This window comes from Cavia porcellus, unplaced genomic scaffold (genome assembly GCF_034190915.1).
Source record: "Cavia porcellus strain 051 isolate PalLab524CR breed Dunkin Hartley unplaced genomic scaffold, mCavPor4.1 scaffold_38, whole genome shotgun sequence".
NCBI lineage: Eukaryota > Metazoa > Chordata > Mammalia > Rodentia > Caviidae > Cavia > Cavia porcellus.
This window is the reverse complement of record NW_026947521.1, coordinates 2,976,387-2,984,985: the sequence shown is the minus strand read 5'-3', so window position 1 is coordinate 2,984,985 and position 8,599 is coordinate 2,976,387.

Sequence of the window (8,599 nt, the reverse complement as noted above, 5' to 3'; positions counted from 1 at the left end):
AACTGTCTGCAGGATGGAGAGCTTGTGTCTGCAGGCCTCCTGGGCTTACCCTCATTCGCTGGCCTGGATTGAGAGGCCTGGCCCAGTGTCCCCCACTTTCTGCCCAACCTCTAGTGGGGGTTGTCCTTCCCCATGTTTAGTGAAAGGCTTCACTAGATCAACCTTGTCACCTCTGTGCCTTGGGATAACGTGTTCTGTCTCTGTCTCTGTCTCTCTCTCTCTGTCTGTCTCACCAAACCACTGTTTTTTCAAGCTCTCAACACAGACTGCCATAAAGGTCACTGATCATTTTTCTCTCATGTGGGAAAAGGATTTCCTTCTTGGTCCTCTGCTAATATCCACTGCTATCCCTAGTATGGGGCTCAGGGGTGTCCTGACATCTGAGGTTGTGGTCAGAGCCGGGAGGCTGGAGGCTGGGAGGCTCAGGTCTTCACTGTGGTTCTGTTCCAGATGGACCAAGACTTTACATTACCCAGCCTGGTTTTTCCATCTTTGTTGGACTGACATCCATACCTTTCGGACCCTTGTACAGTGATGTATGCAGGGTCTGCAAACTTGCAAGTCAGATTTCATCAAAAACATTAAGAGTATCTTTAAGGGAGACTACAAGCAACAAGGGTGATCAAACACACACACTTGAATTGCATTCTCATTTTAACTGTTAGGATCTTTGAGCGCATTGATTTGTGTTTCCCTGTGGACTTAGTCTTGGAAAGGGCCTTGTCTGACTTCTCCCTCATGTGTGTATCACATGTTTTGCAGATGTGTTGACAGGAAGGTTGACACTCCTCACTGGTCTGTCTTAAACTCTGGGCTGTGTGCAGGTGCATTAGCACATTTCCTGTGACACACTAGATTAAAGGCCATGCCAAGCTTAGATGCACTTGCTTCGCATGAAGTCTCACTTTTGTAATGATTAGCGAATGCCAAATATTTTGCAATGTAAAAATACCATATTATACTCTAAGCATTTACTATGATTTCTGGATGCTTTATTGCCAGATACACACACATGTACATAGATATATAACATAATCTTTCAAGCCACACTGGTGGTTTTATTAGTGTCTCCTGAAGTCGATTGACAGGAGGGCCATTGAATTGGAACTATTAAGAGTTACTTATCTCTGTGGCAGAGTTTTCCTGATACTGGGCAACCAAAGCAAAAAAGAACAGCATGAGCAGTATAATGAGTTACAGAAGGGGTAGGAACTGAACTGTGTTGGATGGCTCAACTCCAGAACAGCTTCTCGTTTGTATTTTTTTCAGGTTTTAGTGAACAAAGCTTATAAATTTAAGCTCAGTTTGTCTTAATAAAATGTGATATGTTTCTGCTTTTTAACTATTAAGATCAAAGACAAAATGTAAATTGAGTGAAAAGTGGTATTTTCTACTAAAAAGGATTGCAGTCCCCGGACACGGTACCTCTTACTTCTATGTTGCAGTTCTAGCTGAGGTTCCCCTTGTGAAAAGAGGTCATCTACTTAGTGTGATTTGGGAATGCCAGAAAGATTCTTGCTGTTGATACGGTTTTCTGGTAAAGCCTTTCTTTTCCACTGCTGTGGGTTCATGGAAATAGAAACTCACATCCAGGTAGGAAAGAAGGATTTTTATTTGTTGAGACAAGGTCTTGCCATGTAATTCAAGCTGGTGTTAAACTCACTAAGTAGTCCAGGCTGGCCTCAAAGTTGTGATTATTCTTTTGCCTCAGCCTTCAGAGTGCTGGGATTACAGGTATGCACCACCATACCCAGTGGAAAGATTGGTTTTAGAACCTTCTCAGAGAGTCAGTGTTGCTGCTGTGAAGGACTCTGGGTGCACAAGTGGGGGATTCATTTTCTTTCTTTTTTTTTTTTTTTTTGTCTTTTTGAGACAGGGTTTCGCTATGCTGTTCGAGTTGGCCTTGAACTTACTTTATAGCCCAGGCTGGCCTCAGACTCACAGCAGTCCTCCTGCCTCAGCCTCCTGGGTGCTGGGATTATAGGTGTGCACCACCATACCTAGCGCAAAAGTGGGGAATTTCAAGGACAATAATAACTGAAGTTTTCTGAGTTTCTGAGTGGTGTTCACAGGTAAATTTTGTTCGGACACTGGGGGCAATGATTTCCTGGTGCCTTGGGATGTAACAGAGGGGGCTCAGCATCTGTAGATTTCTATGACTTGTTGTGCTAAGGGACAGTCTCACATTGGTGATCTTTTAGTAGTCAAAGCAATTTTGCAAGTAGTTACTATCATTTCCAAATAAAAGACGGGGAAGTGAGATATTGAGAGATTAAAAAGTTTGCTCAAAGTGAACTGCACAGTAAAAGGCAAATTAGAATCATAAATTGGACTTTCCCCACATCCCACTTGTGCAGGGAAGACAAAGCCATTCTCTCAGGGCTACATCTAGAAGGGTCAGGTGTACAGCCAGACAGTCAGTGAGGACATATTATAGGACTAACTCTTTAATAACTAGGTTTAGCATTTGGAAGGACTCATGTAGTGAGCTGAGGTGCCTCTCTTGGTTTTGACCTGAAGTACAGTATAAAGTTCCTGAAAGAAAGCACTGAGAAGGCAAGCAAGATGACTTCCTATCTCTGAACTTGGGCATGTGAAGCTTTGTATTTTTTACTGACTGATAATAGTTTCAAGTCCTTATATCCAGCTGATTGTGGTTAATGATTTAACCAAAGTGTGATAATGTTGCAGGGCTACCATTCTGCTCATGAGGCTTTCAAAAATAGCCTGGCATTCCCAGTAGACAGAGGCTGCCCCTTTTGGTGGCCTGGGCTTAGCATCTGGCATACCAGTTTCCTAGTCCAGCTGTCCCCCACACAGATGGAGCTCAGGAAAGTATGCTACAAACCACTGATGATTTTTTTCGTAAATCAAGGTTGACCCTTTTATCTCATACCTAATAGGTGGCCAGTTTGTTTTTTAGGAAAGTTAGTATGAATGGAAAAGTGAATGTTGTAACCACAGAAATGTGCCTGCCCCTCAGGGCTCCTCCTGCCAGCCCCAGCTTGGCCCCTGTGTATTCACCATTTTTCCCACCAGTGGAGCCATCTCTAACCAGCCACTGTGCACTGTGGGGTTCCTAGCGTGTTCCAACTGCTGTGTGATACAGGAGTCTTCTGATGGGTGCCTTTGGTTTGAGAACACCCTACCTGCTTGGCATGGACTTTCCTGTTGGAAGTCTTTATCCTCAATACCTCAGAATGTGATCATATGTAGAGACAGGCCCTACAAAGAATGACTAAGTTATAGAAGTCTGTGATCCCATATGTGTGGTGTCCTTGCGAAAAGAAGAGTCTAGAGCACAGACATGCACTATGACCCTAAAGACTCAGGGGGATGACAGCCGTCTACGGCCAAAGGCTGAGGCTCAAAAGAAAGCAACTCTGTCAATACCTTGATTGTGGATGTGTAGCTGCTGGTCTTGGGGGAGTCAGTCTCTGGTCTCTGTTGTTAAGCTCACCCATTCTGTGGTCCTTAGTTGCAGCAGCCCTGGTAGACTAATCCCTGTCAACTGACGTGTTCTTGCACTACACATAACAGCCTCTTCTTTGGGGGGGGGGTTATTACTCCCACAGTTCTTATTACTTTTTTTTTGAAGAAAGTAAAACCAAATGTGACATAACAGGACAGAGTCAGTCAAATCAAAAGGATGGACATAATACATAATGTAAAAACAAAATACAAAGTGATCAACAATGGTTACCATAATGCCTCTTGTTACCTTAAAAAGAATTGCCTATATCATCAGTTACAATAAAATTGAACAAAACAGTAAAGAATAAGACCAATAAAACCAAAACATTGGAGACATTAGAGGACTTCAAAAGAAGATAATAGTCAACCAGAATGGATGTCATAATGAATCTTACTGCTTCACAGTTGTTGCCTATACTTTCAAACTTGGTACTATCAAGCAAAACAGAATAGAGGAAAATCAGTCAAAACAAGATGGTGAGAGCAATACAGGGTTTCAAATCAAGTTAATAGGAAATCAAAGTGGGTTACTATAATATATCCTGCTATTTTTTATTTATTTTTCCCTTAATTAAAAAGGATAAAAATGAAAAAGTAGATAATAAAAAGGAGATTGAGATTAAAAAAGAGGGCATAACAACAAAACAGCGCAGGTCAAAGCATAGCCATTTAAGCAAAATAGTGTTTCACCACAAGATAATCTCGACATAATAGTGTCCTTCCCTTAAATTCTTGGGTATAACTTTGTATACTGTAGCATCAAACATATCAAGACAATGTCAAACCGTTCAAGAGAATGACAGTATTACAGGGTATTTAGAATCAACTAACAGAAAATGAACAATGGTTTCTGTATAATCTCCTTGTCTATAAAAGTTTTTATTTATATTATCACATATAATAAAATCCAATAAGATACAACAGGTTAAAACCGATGGAGACAGAAGAACAAAAGCTTGATGGGACTTCAAAACAAGAGGATATTAAATCAGCATTACTTATTATGATGTCTTGTTTTCTCCAAAATGGCTGTTCTTCTTGATGAATAAGTTCACATTTCCTAGACTCATACACTCCTTGCTAGTGAAGGCAAGCACAGCGGTGTTTCCTCCCTGGCCCTGTGGAGCCAACTGTGGTGGGGCCGTCTCCCCTGCTGAGATAGGCATCTGACACATGGGGAAACTGAGCTCTCCAATAGTTCAGTGTCCTGAGGGTCACCCGGGGTCACAGAGCTCACATGTGGCTCCTGACAGTCTGGAAATGCACGTCTTAGAAGGAAACAGGAACTGTTATTTAAAATGACATGTTTGGATGACATATGAGTTCTGAGTCAATGCTACCGGTTATCTCTGGCTCCTGTGCTGGCTGTCTGATCACACAGGCAAGTTGGGAAGATGTCTTTCTCCCTTTCACCTGCACCTCAGGCTACTGGTAGGCACAAACGCACCACAATATGAGTAGGTTGACTTTTTTTCTGAGCTGTCACAGATGGTAAAGCCTGGCTTAGAAACTGCAGCCACAGCACATCCATGCAGTAGAGTAAGGCTGGCTTGGGCTGGTAGCAAATGGGCAGGAGCTGCTCTTCATTCATTTGGAGTGTCTTTCCCAGCACTTGGGCTGAGCCCATCCTTATCAGCTAGCTGAGGAGGCTAGGCAGAGGCTTAACGCGGGAGCAAGCACCTACATCATTCTTGTTTCTTCTAAACCTTTTGAGCTCGTGCCATTAACCTGTGGAGGGGAAGCTTAGGTGTAAGTGAAGTGAACACCCTCTGCCCTCTCTACACACCTCCAAAGATCAGGAGCCAGCTGATAGGTGAGACATGAGAAAATCTTGCAATTCAGTTACTGAGTTTTGTTGTTCACTTTCATTTTCCAACTAAATCTAGTGCCTCAATTGGTCGATCTTCGTCAATCAAATGAGACAGCCTATTGTGTTTCATCTAGGGTCTATTTTCTTTCTCCTTCCAGGAATTGCTGGAGCTACAAGAAATCAGCTTCAGGATGCCCCGTGGGCTCTGCCAAAAAGCTAGCACCCAAGAGTGGACACAGGTTTTGTGAGTCCTGTAGCTCAGTTTTGCTTCTCTAAGAAAAGGAACATGTACTTGCAAATACAAATTACAGACACGTGACTATTTAACCAGAATGAGAAAAGGGATTGCAGTAAATTGCAAATTGGAAAGTGCTGACAGAAGCCATGGAAATCACAAAATCCAGGAAAAGAGTACATTTGTATTAACACCTGACCTACCTGTGCAGTACTTTTCCCATGTTTTTGGTTGCTTTACTATTTGCCCTCTTTATATGACTACAGTTTTATAGTGCTGTTTTTTATAGAGAGAATAAAAAGATAGTTTTCTTTTAGCATGGCTTGTTGAAAATCTTTTATTATTGGTAGTTTAGAAAATTCTCAGTGTCGTAACTCATTATCAGTAAGGTCATATAACATTGTTAGGCGGCAGTCAGGTATGGGAATGTATCATTACTTTCATGATAAATCTATTCATTTTCTCTGTGTCAACTGCATGTTAGATGATGCCTCTCAGATTCTCTAGATGTTTGTATAGTTTTGACTCAACTTCCTATTCTAGGCTGCATAAAAAGTCAATTCTTAATGCAAGATTTCTGTAGTTTCTCAGGAGGCTCCTATAGCCTCATGATAGCTACTGGCAGCCAACATCTCTTGATTCTGTTTCTGATGACAATGTTTTTGGTCTTTCCTCCTGTTCTGCATCATTAATATAGTTGAATGGAACACATTTCTGAAATTCAGGGCTGGAACACATGTCTCATATGGAAGGCCAGGGATACACTGCATTCCTCCTGACCACCAGTTAGTTCCAGGATAGGTATGAGTCTCACTATACTCAGTAATCAGTTTTTGTGTGAAACTTTTGAGGAAGAGATGCTTGCTTTGTTCTGAGAAGGAATGAGGTTTGACAAAGAATAAAAATTGTCTAGACTGTGTGAGCTAGTTTGGAAGGGAGACAATTGGTTTAAATTCTATAATTACAGGCATGCACCATCACATCTGACCTCCTTTCCTACTCTTACAGTGTTTGGGGGAAATGAATTTGTGTTCTATCATTAGGCTGACAGATGTCAACTTTAGTGCCAAGGGGAAGAAGTGATAACTGAAGGTAATGGATAAAAACGATGGAAGCTTTATGCTTTTAGAAAGGGGAAGGCAGTCAGCGCACTGGCTTTGAAGAGCAAATGAAGGGCCAGCTAAGCAGAAGACAACTCTCAAAAGGCAAAAGGGTTTAACACCACTAAGCAGTGGGCCATCTACTCCACGTCCTGTTCAGTGGACTGTGTATTTGAATTGGAAAGATGCTTCCTAAAAGGCAAACTTTGGAAATACCAAGATTTCATTATCAAAAAATAAATTTCCTGTTCAGTGGGAGTGTGATTTGTAATTTTTATTAATCTTGCCTCCTAAGCCTCCATAACAGTAGAAAACCCATGTATACAAAGACAGGAAAACTTAGGGCACCATCAATCAGCCTATGAGCTCTCATAGTACTTTGCAGATTCCAACGATGATAACACTTTTCTCAGTCTGTGGGATTATATGTTTACGGTTCTGACTTACACATTGGACTTCAAGTTACCTAGTGAGGTTTTGCTTACGTTGCACTTTCCCTGGCATTGCCTGGCATATATAGTGGACATTACAATAAGGGTTAGAATCTTGTTTCTTTCCTTGGCTGGCTGGATATCCTTGGAAAAATTATTTTACGCTTTGTAAAAACTTTTAGTATGTTTGATGCTGAATATATGCTCTTTCCTCTGAATGAGGGAAACTAGAAAAATATCAACAATTCCTCTGCAAACTGTTAAGGACAGGTATGGCAAGAATTTATGACAGCCAGGTGTGGTGGCACATGCCTGTAATCCTAGCACTCAGGAGACTGAGTCAGGGGGATCACTGTGAGATCGAGGCCAGCCTGAGCACCATAGTGAGTTCAAGGCCAGCCTGAACTACACAGTGAGACTCCACCTCCAAAAAACAAAACAAAACAAACAAACAAAAATAACAACAGCAACAAAAAAAGAATTCACGAAGTTCGATTCTGACCCAAGAGTCTCTAGCCTATGTGTCCTGTCATGAAGAAACCATTTTGGTGCTCCTCTCCCAAATGCAGCCTTCTCGTGCGTGATAGATCTGTAACTCACATCGGCCCTAGACATGGTCAGTAGAACTTGGCGTAGAAGGAGCCTTGCAGCTAGATTCTACACACAGCTGATTAAATATTTGAGCAACCCATTTTATAATGTGACTTCACTAAGTGCCTACCTGTTACACTGAAGCCATTGGCAATTAGATGGCTCAGAAATAGCCTGTGAATGCAAAGGCATATCTCTAATGGCTTAAAATAGAAAAAATCAGTAATATTCTGAAGGTCACCAACAGCGAGGTTGGGATACATGACATTTATACTGACTCAGCCAGAATCAAGCCTGTATCAGTGGGACGCCCAAAAGTTACTACATGACAAGCAGCTGTAAAACACGGTTTAGAATGTGTGTTTGGTGGTAAAACCCAATGAATGTAGCTAAAGTTGGGATTTACTTTTCTGTTAAGCTCCAGGAGAGCTGTCATTTCCTTTTGAGTTGTCCATGGTTGCCTGGCTTCCTCTGACGTCAATGAGTTAGGCAGATTTCCTTCTAAAAAGAATCTAATGGGTTGGAATTTTCCACTCATATCATCTTACAACCAGAGTTTTTTTTGAAAGTGAAATGGAAAGGAACAGCATAGAATAAAAAATGACAGTGTTCATCCTATGTCAAGGGTAAAGGATATTCTTAGCAGCTTTTGCTTAAGTTTCCCATATAAAATGTATTGTGATATAAATGTATTACTACTTGTGGATCCGGGTATGTGAAAAATAGAGAAAGTCACTGGGTTTGTGAACATTTATGTTTACACAGCAGTTCTATAAAACACCATAAATATTTGAGTGATGAAAGAATACTGTTGTGGTTCAGTTTGGTAAATACACTTAATAAATATTCTTCCTTGACAGTATGGGAGGTGCTTTCACAAACTATTTTTGAGATAAGCTTTCCTATCCCTATTTTAGCATGGAGTCATCTGGAGTTTAAAACATGATTTCCTATGTTC